At 43.5% G+C, this 15,266-nt stretch overlaps 3 non-coding genes across 3 annotated transcripts; 1 reads left to right on the top strand and 2 right to left on the bottom strand.

Annotated features, from left to right (window-relative positions):
• Window positions 1-1,955: 1,955 nt before the first annotated feature.
• Trnaa-agc lies at window positions 1,956-2,027 on the bottom strand. Its single transcript has one exon. It is a non-coding gene; the product is annotated as a tRNA-Ala (tRNA).
• A 4,908-nt stretch (window positions 2,028-6,935) lies between these two features.
• On the bottom strand, window positions 6,936-7,007 carry Trnaa-cgc. Its single transcript has one exon. It is a non-coding gene; the product is annotated as a tRNA-Ala (tRNA).
• A 5,123-nt stretch (window positions 7,008-12,130) lies between these two features.
• Window positions 12,131-12,204, top strand: Trnat-agu. Its single transcript has one exon. It is a non-coding gene; the product is annotated as a tRNA-Thr (tRNA).
• Window positions 12,205-15,266: the final 3,062 nt, after the last annotated feature.

The raw sequence follows: 15,266 nt of genomic DNA, 5'->3' as shown, positions 1-15,266 counted from the left end.
CCGCTAAGGTGAAACTGGGATCTAGACTCCTTCATGAAGAAGGAGGATTTATTAAGAAATATGATTGCAACATAATGCAAACTCTAGATATGAGAGTAGGTGTCCAGAGAAATGCCTATATGTTGGAACAACAGTAGTGAATGAATTTTTAATTTTGTTTGTTTTGAAGATATAGTCTCAGTGTATAACTCTGACTATAAACCACGATGACCTTAAACTCACAGAGATTTGCCTGCCTCTGTCCCAAGTGCTGGGTGCCTTGGCAGTCCCAATCTGGTGCTAGAGTCCTGGAGGATACCTAAGGAACAGTTGCTCTTTAGTCTACGTTGGAATCCCAAAGAAGTTGGTTCCAATACCAGCAAAGGAATAGCTCAGCAACAGGATAGATAGACTTGCCATAGAGTGTGAAGGCAAGCAAGCAAAAAGCAGAGTTTCCATCTTCAGAGTCCTTTTATCTGGGGTGCCACCAGAAGGCGCCACCCAGATTTGACATGGGTCTTCATGCTTCTGATAATCTGATTAAGAAAATCCCTCCCAGCAGTACCCAACAGTTTGTGTTTCAGTTGAGATATATTCAGTCAAGCTGGCAACCATGATTGGCCGTCACAGTCACACTCTGCTGGTGGCCTCCAAGTGACATCAAAGGAAGGCGGAGCATGGAGTGAAAGGTGGGTAAGGAGTAACCACAACACAGCTAGTTACCAAACCAGGAATGGTGGCCAGAGTTGTCATCCCAGACACTCAGAGGCAACCCAAAGTTGGAGGCTAGCCCGAGCAAATTAGTGATAGCTTGTTTCAAAATAAAAAGTAAAAAGAGGCCTGGGGATATAGCAAAGAGTTCAGAGATGGGGTGATTCCCTAGCATGCACAAGATTTGATCTCCTGCCTTTCCACCAATAAAACAAACAACACCAATAGCAAAAAACAAAAACAAAAAACCCAAACCCTAAAACTGATGAGTAGAAAGAAGCCTTGTATCTGGCCAGTTCTGGTTAGACTGTAGAAGAATGATGTAGCCCAATGGAAATGACAGGCACTAACGAGGAAAAGGTCTCTGGACTCTTAGTCTGTGGCCTGAGAAGCTGATAAACACCGTGGTTATTTTTGAATTAACTATTTAAAGCGTTCTTAGAAGTTAGTAGCTTACGGTTACATCTCTCAGACCTGTAATATTGGTCAGTAGTTGGCAGCACAGGGTGATTTAACCAGAAGGATTAGCAAGCTCAGCCTAAGACCTTAATGTCCTCCTTCCTCAGGGCCAAGTCGCTTCAGGACAAAACCCTATTATAACTGATTGCTCAAAACTGCTGTAGTCAGACGGAAGGAAGAGTAGGCTTCTATTGTTCTCTTCAAGAACTTGACTAATCCATAACCTAACCTGGTAATCCTCCACCAGCCCTCCACCTCCAGGTTTAAAAGCTCTTGATTCATCTGTAACCAAGAAGAATGCCAGTGAGGCTTACTCTGGGCTTGGCTGGGGACGGGGTGAGGTGGGGTGGCGGACAGAATAAAGAAAACTTTTCTAAACTCCTTTGACTTGTTAATATCAGTGTCTTAAGTTGCAAGTAAAGCCAAAAGTTCAAAGGAGGAATATCTCCTAGACAAACAGCCCACTAGACAAAGCCCCTTACAGTAGTGCTACAAAATCAGTCACCATCTTTTATAAAGTGGTGGGTTTTTCAGTGTGAGGGAGCGGGAAGAGTCAGAACATCTCCCCTCCGCATTCAGAGGTGCAGTTATGCATCTTCCCTGACCCCACACTGGCGCCATGAGAGGGTCCCCGAGCTTGGTGCAAGTACAGCGCCTAATACAGCCGGTTAACTAAGCCCGTGAGTTTGCGAACAGCAGTAACAAATTAGTAGGAACCGCTACGTCGCTTAACAAAACAGACTAAAGAGAGGGTTGGAATCCTTAAAAAGGAACGCACCTTCCTTCCCCACACCTCATCAAAAACCTGGAGATGCTGGGGATCGAACCCAGGACCTCATGCATGCTAAGCATGCGCTCTACCACTGAGCTACATCCCCACCACTCAGAGGTTAGTGTTTCCTACTCATCTTTATAAAATTCAAGATCCTTCCTAGACTTGGTACTTTTATTCGTCAAAATTAAAACCAAAAAAAAAAAAAAAAATTTTTTTTAATAAAAAAAAAAAAAGAGCGGTCTTGTAAGAAGGGTATTCTGATCAACCTGCACTTTCATCATACACAATAAGGGATGTGAAGAGTCTAGGGTTGGAGACCTCAGTTTAAAAGTGTGCGGGATCCTCTTTTCTTTCTACAGAACCAAGGAGAGATCCTTCCAGGAAAGATGAGGAACCGTTTGCCAAGATTAATTGCTCAGAGGAAGAAAGCACTCATCTGCCGTTGCCATACCGTCTCTGCATTCTGTTCCGGAGCTACGAAAGACAATGAAAAATAGGAGCATTGGAGGACAGGATTCTACAATAAAACCCAGCTCCCCTGTCTCAGCTACGGAGAACGTTTTAAGAATCAAGATGTTAGATTCCCCTTCCTCCGATCCTCGCCGCTCCAGGCTTTATCCAAAGGAAGCCAATGAAATCCCCAGAACGCGAAATCTCAGACTCTTCAGTGACTCTTGAGAGGAGACAGGGATGCAGTCAGGAGTGCGCTTCCTCGCCGGCTCAGCTCGTTTTCTCTGGGGTTTACCTACTGTACACATAGTGGCCCTTCCACTTTTGGAAAGTTCCACTCAGGAAGCCGAATCTTATACCTGCCTGAAGAGTTCAGGAAATTTCCTCGTATACACAGAGACCTTTCAGCAGACCAGGAGAATGGGAACACCAGGGAAACTGAGACAGAACTAAGGATTCAGACGGAAGAGGATGCGCCTTCTGCTCTTCTCCTATTTTTCCTTATCAAGAGGGCTTAATTTCAGTGTTAGAGTAGAGTTTTGTTTTTTTTCCACCAAAAAGTGACTGGTCTAAATTAACCACTCTTTTCTGTTTCCTTTTGTAGGTGACTATTTCACTAGGGAGATCATGCCTGGGGCAGTCACCACATATCCTAGGCTGCCTGTGGTGTCTCTCACTTGTGATCCTAGCATTGGTGGCAAAACCGGGATGATTGCCATAAATTTAAGGCAAAGCCTGTGATACAAAATGCCTTTAATCCCAGCACTTGGGAGGCAGAGGCAGGCGGATTTCTGAGTTCGAGGCCAGCCTGGTTTACTGAGTGAGCTCCAGGACAGCCAGGGCTACACAGAGAAACCCTGTCTCGAAAACAAACAAACAAACAAACAAAAGCCCCGTTACAAAAGACCTTAATATTTCGAGATTAAAAAAAAGAAAAACCGGAGGAAAGATCCACGACCATTATTTTAGCATTTTTTATTCTAGATATTCTGTTGGATATCAAGGAACGTGATCTATGTGAAACCACATGCATGGCTAGCTCTGCCTCTCCCCCCTCCCCCTCTCTCTCTCCTCCTCCCCTCTCCCCTTCCCCTCTCGCCCCTCCCCTCCCCCCTCGCCCCTCTCCTTCCTCCTTTCCCTTCCCCTTCTTCCCCATCTCTTCCCTAAAGAAATGTGTCTCTGTCCTTGTGTTTTAGAGTTCTGCTGTGGTATGGCACAGCACAACATCTGTAACACGGTGCTTGGGAAACGAAGGGAGCAGAATTGCCACAAGTTCTCTCCAGGCCTAGAAAGCACGGGAAAGGGGCAAAGGAGATAACAGTAATGAAGTTGTATTCTCTGAAAAGAAGCCATGATAAAGCACACATGCACAAGCATATAGAATGAGACAGACAGACAGACAGACAGACAGATGAGAATGTATGACACACGGGTCCAGTAGAGGATGGAAGAGGGTATCTGTTTCCTGGAATCGCAGTTACAGAGTGTTGTTAGCTGCCATATGGTGTTAGGAATCAAACCCTCCATCCTCGGGAAGAACAGCCAGTGCTCTTGACCACCCAGCCTTCTCTCCATGCTCAGTAGTTCTAAAGACAAAACAAAACAAATCCGGTTCTTAGCTGAAACTATAGAGTGTATGCAAATTGATGAGTCTGGGCATGTGTGTGCACCACTGGAGCCATCCTCATGGTCAAGGAAGCTAACACACTCATCATCTCCGAAAGCTTCTTTTTGGTTTCACCTGTGTGTGCAACTGTGTGTTCATTGTTTATGCATTTGTGTGTGCACCTGTGTGTGTAAAGAACATTTTACTTGATTTCTCCATTCAATGTTTTCTAAAATATAGTACTGTAAAAGAGAGGACCATTGGTCGTGCAAACTTTATCTGCCTCAGTACAGGGGAACGCCAGGGCCAACAAGTGGGAGTGGGTGGGTGGGGGAGTGGGTGGGGGACTTTTGGGATAGCATTGGAAATGTAAATGAAATAAATACCTAATTAAAAAAATACAGTACTGTTAGCTACAGTTGCAACTTTCCCTCTTAATCTTAAAAATCATAAAAGCAAGACCTCAAAAGGTCCTCTGAAGAGATTGCACACTCTATACAGATTTGGTGAGTACAAGGTAACTCCAAATTCCTAAGTAGCACCAAGTGGTGCCCAGGCTGCCTGATCACACTCACCTGACAGTTCACAATGCTCCCCCAGAGTCCCTATATGCTCTGCAAAAGGCAGGATATTAAATGCACTGAGAATAATAATACAAATAGTAAATTCTGTCAAGAGGTGGAACTTTGGATGGATGTGTTTTGGAGGATGGTCCTCCTTCTTCTGAGCAGCTTTTCCTGAAAGCTGTGACCAAGCATCACTAAGTAAGCCTGATCAGTAAGTTTGTGTCATCAGGTTCTCAAGACAGTTTTAGTTCCTTGAAAGTCTCCACTGAACTGAAAGAGCAAAGGAGAGAGAAAGGTTGTTTAGGTGAAGTAGTGCGTGTCTGTCTGTCTGTCTGTCTGTGCATGTGTGTGTGTATGCATGTGTGTGTGGTGTGTATACATATGTGCCCATGTGTACACCGGTGTACCTACCTAATCATAAGTATGTGGAGGACAGAGGTCATTCTCTATAACTCCACCTTATTTTTAAATTTTATTTATTTATTTATTTATTTATTTAATCTGTGTCAGGGGACAATTTGCAAAAGTTGGTTCTTGCTTTCCACAGCATGGGTCCTGGAAAGCCAACTCAGGTCATTGGGATCAGTGGTCGGCACCTTTACAGGCTAAGACATCTCACTGGCCCTTATTTTATTATTTTTCTTACATGTTACAGGGAGGATTTGGGGGCTGGCTTATGTAGTATCTGAACCTGAGAGAGGAAGAACCTGGTAGTCACTCACTGCAGAAAGCTGGGTGGCTGGGTGCCTCTGCAGTCCTGATTTGCTCACCTGAGTTTTTGAGATGTCTCTCACCGAACGAACCTGCAGCTTGGCCTTTCGGTTAGCCAGTCAGTGGTAGCGTCTGGCTTTACTATGCATATGATGGAATTCAAGCTCAGCTCCTGCTCAAGCACCTCGCCGGCCACTGAGCCTTCTCCCCAGTGCCTGGATTTTTATTAGTTGGTTTGTTGGTTGTTTTTGACGTTGCTTATTTGTTTGTTATTTGAGAAACCCTCTCACTCTGTAGCTTTATAGACCAAGCTGGGCTTAAAGTCACAGTGATCCTCCTGCACCAGTTTCCTAGATGCTGAGGTTGTACGATGTGCCTCCTCCTCCATTCCCTGCTGAAGTGAAATCAGATGGATAAGGAACAGGTCACATAAAAACCCAGAAACAGCACATCTGTGAATGTGAGAAAACAAGCTGCATGGCGAGAGAGTCATCGGAGAGAAAGGGCGTGGTTGGTTTAACTTGAAAACACAGTCCAGAGGTCAGGGTTTCAGGATGTTGGGAAGGGTGAGTGAGAGCTTGGATTTCATATAACTAATGTTATCGATCGATCAATCCATCGCAGCTCCTCATCTCCTCCCAATCTCCTGCTCACACATCCCCTTTTCTTTCCCCTTCATCTGTGAGTAAGGTGAAGTCGCCCCTGGGTACCAAACCATCCTCACACCTCAAGTCACTGCAGGACTAGGCACAAACTCTTCCACTGAGGCCAGCCAAGACAGCCCAGTTAGGGGACAGGGTCCACAGGCAGGCAACAGAGTCAGGGTAAGTGTCCGCTCCAGCTGTTGGGGGACCTGCTTGAAGACCAGGCTCCAAGCCTGCTGCATATGATGCGGGGAAGAGGGGCCTATGTCCTTGTATATTCTTTGGTTGGTGGTGCAGTTTCTGGAAAGGTCTTTTAGGGGTTCGCATCAAGTTGTCCTACAGCAGTGTTTTGTTGTTACAGTGGTATTACTTGGTATTACTGGGGCTTGAATCTACAGCCTCTCACCAGATAGGACTAAATCCCCAGCCTTTAAAGTTTGATTCTAAGTTGCTCAGGCAGACATGACTTAATAACTTTTGATCCTTTTACCTTAGCCTCTGGGAAGCTAGGCCTTGAGGTCCAGCACCATCTTTTCCCTAGACCTCCCACAGTGAGGATGATCAACTGTCCTGCACAAAAGCAGTTAATAAAACCAAAGGCAGGGGGAGAACTCGAATGGTAACTGTTAAGTACCTCCAGTGTGTGAGAGACTCTCTATTCAGGAGACCCCTGAAGACCTATTCTCAATGAATATTAGCAATGGATGCTATTAGTACCTCTCCTAGTCCCACAATTTCCCAAAAAATAAGTTAGAGTCATTCTCTTTTTACTAAGCGTATCCTTGGTGAGGATTCAGAAGCCTTTCTTCTGAATCCTCTCACAGGATGATTTTTTTCTGTCCAACAACCACCTTCAAGCTGTCTCTAGGAAGGCTGCAGTGTTTGGATAGTCAAATAGAAACGAAACAAACATACGAATATAAAATGCTTAAAGAAATTATCATAAGAAAAAAAGGGGGGAGGGAGAAAAGAAATTATCATAAGAAAGGAATTTAAAAGGACCAAAAAATACATTTTGAGAAAAAAAAAAAGTCTGGAGATGCCGGGGATCGAACCCGGGGCCTCATACATGCGAAGCATGCGCTCTACCACTGAGCTACATCCCCCTCTGTGGTACAGGAGTCACACACAATTCCTATCTTTTAAAACATCCAGCGTGCTCTTCATAACGGTTCCGTTTTCTGGGAAGGCACTATCTAAGACAGGTTTCAGCTGCACGGAAGCAGCTCCTTTTGGGACCCTCAACAAAGCTCAGGATCGCCGGACAGAGTTTCAGAAGCTTTCTCCACACTACCGATTCTTCTGGTGACCAAGTCGCATTCCAGGCACAGGCAGATTAAGGGAACCGAAGGATTTCCCACCTCCCTATTCTGGAACATTTTCTTCAACTCAGAGGCCCCAAACTGAAGTCTGATTAAATCTAATGCCAATGAAAATGTTGTAAGATGAAAACGTTAACACCCACCCTGTTCTTTGTTCACATTGGCAAGGGTTATCTAAGCCCACCTGACTGTAAAGCAGGGACCCGCAGACTTCATCTTCACCGGGTAGGAGACCTAGAAGGTTCTTTCTGCGCCTCCTCAAAGGGCCCTGGCTGCAGCACCTTCACCCTGGATCCGTACAGCCAGAATCTCCGACAGGTACGAACGCCTCCGAGTCACTAAACGCCACCTCAGCTCAGCGGTCGCAGCCGCAGACAAAAACAAAGGTTCTGTTTCTCGGTTCAGAAAGTCTGCAGCAGAGAGTGGGCATCAAAGACACGATCCAGGAAAGCGGTCACTAATTAATATATCGAACTTCATTAAAAGTAAAACGGAGCCTGTAAAAAAAAAAAATTAAGACAATTTCCTCAGGCTGAGGAAAAAATACTGTTCTGTCATGCTCGATAAATAGGATATCCTAAATATTCAAAGCATGATGGTGAAGGTAACTCCGGAGGCTGGAGCAACAGGATTGCTGAGTTTGGAGGAGTCTGGACCACATATTGAGTTCCAGACCAATCTGGACTACAGAATGAGATCCTGTCACAACATAAAACAAACTACGAGCTGCCTTGAATTACTCCATTGTGTTAAACTCCACTGTCTCTGACGGTCTGCACTCTGAAATGTGTGCTGGGTAGAGGCCTGGAAGTCTATACCACAGAGGTTCTGAGTTGCACAAACTCCTCCATTCCTTCACAGTCAAGCTTCAACTTTCATCAGAAACCTATGGGCAAATTCCTTGAAATTACATATGTCATTTTAAATTCAGGGTTTTATCTATAGCTTTATAATCGACTGATAAATTTTGCCTGACGCTGGGGATATAGCTCAGTGGTAGAGTGCTTACAGAACATTCATGAGGCCCTCCCTTGGCCCAATGTACTACAAAAAGGAACTTTCAATCCATTGTTGCATTCTTTCTACACGGTGCATTGGCATACGATCCTATGAAAACCTTGCCCTTCCCTTCCTTTTTCTTTTCCTCTCTCTTTCATACCAATGCAGACTCGGGTGTTCTTATATTCTCTAGATCATTGTCCTTTATCGTTCAATAACTGGTTTCATTCTTGATGTCTCTAAAGCCTATAGAAAGCCCTATGACCTTTAAGCATCCCATTAGTTTCTACTCACTTCCTTACACTCTGGCATGGAATGATGCTCTGGGTTTATATTGTATTTTCCCTGTCCCAGTTCCCCTTAAAACAACAAATTTTCCCAGAACACTGGTTTTCTTTTAGAGGTCTCCATACTAAGAAATCGATATACAATAGTTCATTTCAGTAAGCTTATTATTTAAGTTATTTTAGTAAGCAAACCTAGAACAGAGATGTCCTTTGTCTTTGTTGAAATTTTGTGTAACACTTCTCTCACAGTGAGAATACTGGTTTGCAACATTGGCTTCATTCAAACACACACAAACACACATACACACACACACACACAATTAAAATTATGTACTAAATAGAACTCAGGATCCAAATGCCATTCCATGGTATCTAAAGGGATCGTGTCAAAGTGCTGCACGTAATTTTCACTAGAATTCACCCTCTTGTTTCTATTGTGTCATATTTTTTAAAATATATTCAATGATGTTTTGACCGTCATACATGTATACAATGTATTTTGATAATGTTATATTTTTGAGGGCTTTTTATTTTCCTGCTGATATTCACATTTTATAAATGCTTTCCCTTTCTCTGTGTTAAACCTATTTTTAAATTTTAATGCATAAGACATAAATACGTTTCCAAGGGGCAAATCTATACAGTGGTATCAAGTTGCTGTGTCTTGGGATGTGGTCAGGTGGGCCAATGGGAGTGCCCTTCAGGCATCATCTTAGGAGCTGACTTAGGGGCTAAGAGTGTAGCACTTAGAATACTGCCTTAGCCTTGTTAACTGTTTCCTGGTTTGGCTTCGAGGTAGAACATAGTCCAGCAGGTTCAGAAAGAACCAAGGTGTGTCAAAGGCTCTATGTAGCCAGTACATTTCAGGTTCTGAAAACTCAGCGATGGAAAAACCTCGCTGGGGTATTTATGAAGCAAGGTTTGATGTTGCTAGTGTAGCTCAGGAGAGGCAGGCTGAGCATGCTAAGACCCTGGGGTCAGCACCATCTCTTCCACCCACAAATCCATGTTTCAGGCTGAAGACCCTGAGCTGGGATTCCTGCAGTTCTTAGCTTACTCACATGTTGGCAAACTTTCGCAGCATATTTGTTAACCTCTTTGAGATTTAAGAAGCTACCTTGCTCATTTCTATAAACTTGGACTTTTTTTCACGAGGTATAGTGTTTTGTTTAACTTGGCAGATTCTATGTACTTTCCATGTGCAATATGATTACTTGAAATACACAAATTTTAAACATATATTCATACATAAAGTTCAAAATGGCTTAATAGAATTTATCAGTGTATGTGTCTTCAATCTTATGAAGACCTTTCTCCTTCCATCTGTCCTTCCTGTGAGTGGTTGAGAAGTGGGAAGGGGAGGGAGAGAGGGAGAAAAGTTGGAAAGGGAGGACAAGGAGCAGGTGAAAGAGGAAGGAGGGGAAGGATGGTCTATGAGACGCCTTTGTGGAAGCTCAGAGGAGGGAGTAGCCATACATCTACACTTACTTGGGGCTCTTGCTTTGTCCTTCTGGATGACCTCTACTAGCAGTCTAAACTTGAGGTCCCAACAAGTACATAGAATCTGCCAAGTTAAACAAAACACTATACCTCGTGAAAAAAAGTCCAAGTTTATAGAAATGAGCAAGGTAGCTTCTTAAATCTCAACAAGAACTTTGATGGACCAACACAATTTTGATCATACAATTCAGTTTATGAAGCAAAATTGTTTCTGGGTATCACCTAAATGAAGAAATATTTTAGAAAACTGAGTGTAAAACAAGGTTTGAGAAAAAGATAAAGGACTCTCAAGTTCTAATATCTGACAAGGGGAAATGACAGTTGCTTGGTTTGCTACTGTAGGATGGAGTCGCTGTTGATGATAGGTATTCAATAACGTGATACACTCCAGCATCTCCACAAACTACCTTCTGCTTACACTTTCATAAGTTCTTAACCTCATTCAAGAAAAGCTTTTCTGTCCCTCTCATAATTTTACACTCACCACCATTATGTGTTAGTAGATTTTGCTTCATGCTTTCATGAACTATTGTTTCTTAACTCCTTAGAAAACATCCGTGTCTCTAGTTGTGCCATGAGATGTTTCATGCACTTTGCTCTCCAATCACTTTGAACTGTCATTGATTCTGACTGAACTTCAAAATAATCTCAATAACATCCTGCACTAATTAAACATCAGGGAAAGAGGAATTGCGAGTTTGAAGCCATCCTGGTCTATCTAAGGTGTAAGTTCTAGGACAAAAGTCTTTTGAAGAGATCTGGTTTTGATGTTTAAAAAAAAAAGTTCACTTTTACTTCTCTGGTTTGTGTGTGTGTGTGTGTGTGTGTGTGAGTTTGAGATTTGGTGGCATGTAGTCAGGCTGGCAATATTTATATATATAATCTTTCATCAAAGCTGTATTGCCAGGGAACCTGAAGATCTTTAAAGATTATGAGTAACTAAAGAACTAGATTAATAGAAGAATGTGCCTCGCTGGGAGTGGTGGTGCAGGACTTTAATCCCAACACTTGGGAGGCAGAGGCAGGCTGATCTCTGAGTTCGAGGCCAGCCTGTTCTACTGAGTGAGTTCCAGGACAGCCAGGGCTACACAGAGAAACCCTGACTCGAGAAAGAAAGGAAGAAAGAAAGAAAGAAAGGAAGAAAGAAAAGAAAAATGCTCCTAAAGAATTTCTTTCAGTTTCTTTAACTCTCTGAGCGGTGCCTTCTAGGATGTGGGTAATCAGAAAGGTGTCTGGGACTCCTGTCTGCCTCTCCCCACAGCCTTTTCCTCCACACTGCCAGGGAGGGCTCTAATCGGTACTGTAGAACAGAGACTCCAGATCCTTCTGAATGGGGAAGCTGGGTGCATTGGACAACTAACAACACTTTTCAAATCTCAAGCATCCTAGAACGACAAAAGGGTTGAGAAGGGAAAAGAAAACTGACAAGAAATAAAAGAAAAACTCTTCTCCACGTGACTGTGGTGGCTCTGCTGGGAGAGCATGGTGGGAAGACCTGAAGAAGGTTCTAGGTTCAATCCTGAGGCTTGGTGAATCGGACTTTTACTAGTGTGAGATTATTCCTCTGTAATATGGGAATTTCGAATGATTAGTACAACACTCCGGTACCGTTGGTGTAATGTAGTCTGTTGATGTTCAAATCTTCACCTAGGAAAGCTACAGTTTGATTTTGTAATGATTTAATAACTCGATAATTCTTTCTTTTCCTCCTTCACCCTCTCTTCTTTTCTTCCTTCCTTTGCTCTTTTATTTTTGAAATACTGACAGTTCAACTCTGGGCTCAGCACTTAAGACGTTTTTAATTTGGTAATGAGCTTGACAATCAAAGCCCACGTCTATTGTTTTGACTGCACATGCATTGGTAAGGAAAAGTAACCGAATGTGGGACACAGACATAAGTGACTGTGGGAAAGAGTGAAGCGGCACTCAGCCGCTACTGTTCAAGGGCCCACAGCAACTGGAGAGGAAAAATGTCACATAGCATCTCCAAGGAACCCGAGCTGTCACCGTTATCGGGTCATCTGTACACGAGGAACAGAAATCATTTAATTTTCAGACTCGTTTGCCTGAAACACTGCCTACCTATGCTCTCTTCTAAGAGGAACCACCTTTCTTTGTAAGGGCTCTGTGGCTTAGCTGGTTAAAGCGCCTGTCTAGTAAACAGGAGATCCTGGGTTCAAATCCCAGCAGGGCCTTTAAGAGCCTGTCAACCTTTAAGGGTTGAGGTTTTGACAGTTTTGTTACTAAGCAGACCCACAGTAGTACCCTACTGTATCTGTTACCATTATCAACCAAACCTTTGCAAAGCATGGTCTTAACCCAACTCTGCCAGAAAGAAGTAAAGACAGACCTGTGTGTGCATCCAGGCTTTTTTATTATTATTATTATTATTATTATTATTATTATTATTATTATTATTATTATTATTTTATTGGAGGAGGGAGATGGTTGTTAATTTTTTTCAAAATCAGCTCTTCCACTGGAGTTTTCTCACTCATCATTACCCTAATTTTTTTAGTCGTGATTTTCTCTAAAGAACAAAAATGAGTACCTCAAACTCAGAAAGGGTCTGTGGACCCTGCACGTGGATTTTAGTGAAATGCCAAGAAACTTGTAGAGAAATACTATGAATGATGATTTAATACGATTGGGGCCCGCAGCGTGTGTGCCGGCCCAACGTACCCAGAACTAAGTGGAAGTACCAGTTCTTAGTCACTCAAACAAAAATTGAGTTCTTTCTCAGGTTCTCCTCCCCTCCCCACACCTCACCTCCCATCCCCCACCCCTTCACTGAATTTAGCTCTAGACCAAAGACTGCCTCAGATCCTCTCAGAAACTCAAGTAGGAGAGCCTTCCAAGGTTCCCAGCCCTTCCCCTCTCAGTCTCTTATTTCTGAGTAAAAGAAATTTCCAGTGTTTAATTATTTTTTTTTTAACATCCGCAGTTTGTTCACCAAGTGTGATTTGGCTCTTGAGTAAGTAGCATCCTCAAAGCAAGTCTCAATGGTAGGTGACCATCAACGGAGGCAAACCCAAGACAGAGTAAAAAGAGGCATAGTAAACACCACAGGGCAGCCCTGGGCTTCAACCCCATGAGTGAAGCCTAATCCAGAGAAAATGCTCAGTGTGGCCATGCCCCAAATTTAAACTCAGATTGTTGTGAGCAAATGAAACAAGTGTTTGGTTTTAGTCCCTCAATTTTCAGTAGTTTGCTACACAATGGTGGATAAACTCTGTGTTGTTTCCCTCTTATCTTTTGTCTTGCTGACAGTCTTGTAAACGGAATTAAAGGGAACTGAAAGAAAAACAATTGTAACAGAGCACATTCTGGTATTTTTCCTGGGGTGTGGGGGGTTGGGGGGGGAGGATCTCAAAGAATCACAGGAGCAGACCTTGGCACGGACTGCCTGCCGGAGTGGGAGGAAGAACCAGCCCTTCTAAGATAGCATTCAGAACCAATGGCTGCTTGCAGGTGGAAAAAGGATCGCGTCTGGATATTTTGAAAATCGGGAATCCAAATCCTTCCTGTTTGGCCTGAGAATAACCAGAAATGAAGCCAATCACATTTGCTGCTAAATAGCATCAAGGTGACTGTATGGCTCAGAGGTATATTGCAGGCTAAGCATCCAGGGAGTCAAGTGATCTTGGACTCCTTGTTGCTTTTCTTTCTCCATATAACTCAATAAAACGTCCAAGGTTCTCATCTTTAAATTGTCTTGAACCATATTTTTCCTCGCTGATACGCCAAGCAAATCCATCACTTGACAGTCTTTGAATGCATTTATTTCACTCTAGTTCCTGGAGGCTGTAAGTCTGGGTGCATCAGCACCGGTGGGGCTTGTGCCCTCCACCATCAGTACACAGTTTCCTAGAGAATAGAAAAGAAAGAAGGAAAGAAAGAAAGAGAGAGAGAGAGAGGGAGGGAGGGAGAGAGAGAAAGAAGACAGGCAGAGAGAGAGAGAGAACCCAGGATCTCAGTCAGGGTGAGTGAGGTCCTTGGTTCATTTCCTATGATAACAAAGGGACGTGCCACACAGCCCATCTCTAGACAGAGCTTTAGTCTACAAAGCCATAGAGCTCTCTACTGGACCTCCTCTGTATACTCTTGCCAGAGGTCAGTTTGTGATTATTCTGCTAATTAAATTTGGGAGCAAGGACAAAGAGAATGAGTTTTCATTTTCCTCTAGTCTCATCATAGAGAATTTAAAGCAGAGAGAATTCCCTTGGGGTTCCCTTGGCTTATCTTGCATTCTGCCAAGTTGTGACAGCATTTTTTTTTTAAGCCAGCCTGGTCTTGAACTCATAGAGATCTGCCTGCCTCAGGAAGAGGTCCCTGTACATAGTTTCCCCATTTTGGTGTGGTGCAATCTGCTGTATCTTCCAAGCTGTTAAGATTGGGTTAGATTATGTTATGAGGGTTAAGATTCCAAAAGCAAACCACAGTAAGTCCCAGAGAACCAATATTGTGGACAATCTGTCCAAGAAAAGAGAATAACTGAATGCTTGGAATCTTGAGGCCTCAGCATAGACAATGCCAAGTCCAGAGTAGCTCCTGGTAATCCCCAGTTTTTGTTGAACTGCAGAATTCCATACAGTCACACCAATGTCCCACACCACAGCTTCTGGCTTTCAGTCCATCAGAACTGCTAAGCGACCAGTGCAAAAGAACAGAACCAGAAAAGATGTTTTGGGGAACTTTGACACAAATGAGTTGAGATGTCAATTCCTGAGTGGCTGGGACTCAACCTGATCAAGGAAGTAAAGACACACAGACACATGGACAGAAAAACTGGGATCCCCTAGGCTGTGCTTGCTTTGGTCGAACACGCCTACTTCTCAATAACCAGAAACTTCAATGAGTTTATTACATACAGTACAGGGGGAAGAGTTAGCTACTAGACTGTAGGTAACGAGGCTGTAAACATCCTGGAGAAGGAAACTGCATCTGCTAATTTTTGCACACACTGTGGTCAGTCGTAACACCTGTATCTGCACACTGTCAACATTTGCACTAGGACCAGGGAAGGCTTTGCCAAGCTCCTAAGCCTTACCTATAAGGGGGAATCTTTGCCACTCCTGTGGAGTTGAAGCCTTGGTCCTCCGCATGCCCTCCCAGGGTTAAACACTCCAAGTAGGATCGGGACCTCGGGACCTCATTTGCTTCTTACACACTCACTCACTTGCTCTACTCTCTAAACTGAGAAAAACAAACACCAGTTTTACTTCATGCCGAACCAGTCTCTGCACACAATCATGCC

Source organism: Mus caroli, chromosome 13 (genome assembly GCF_900094665.2).
Source record: "Mus caroli chromosome 13, CAROLI_EIJ_v1.1, whole genome shotgun sequence".
Taxonomy (NCBI): domain Eukaryota; kingdom Metazoa; phylum Chordata; class Mammalia; order Rodentia; family Muridae; genus Mus; species Mus caroli.
The sequence above is the reverse complement of the archived record's forward strand: the minus strand, read 5'-3'. Positions and strand labels throughout refer to the sequence as shown.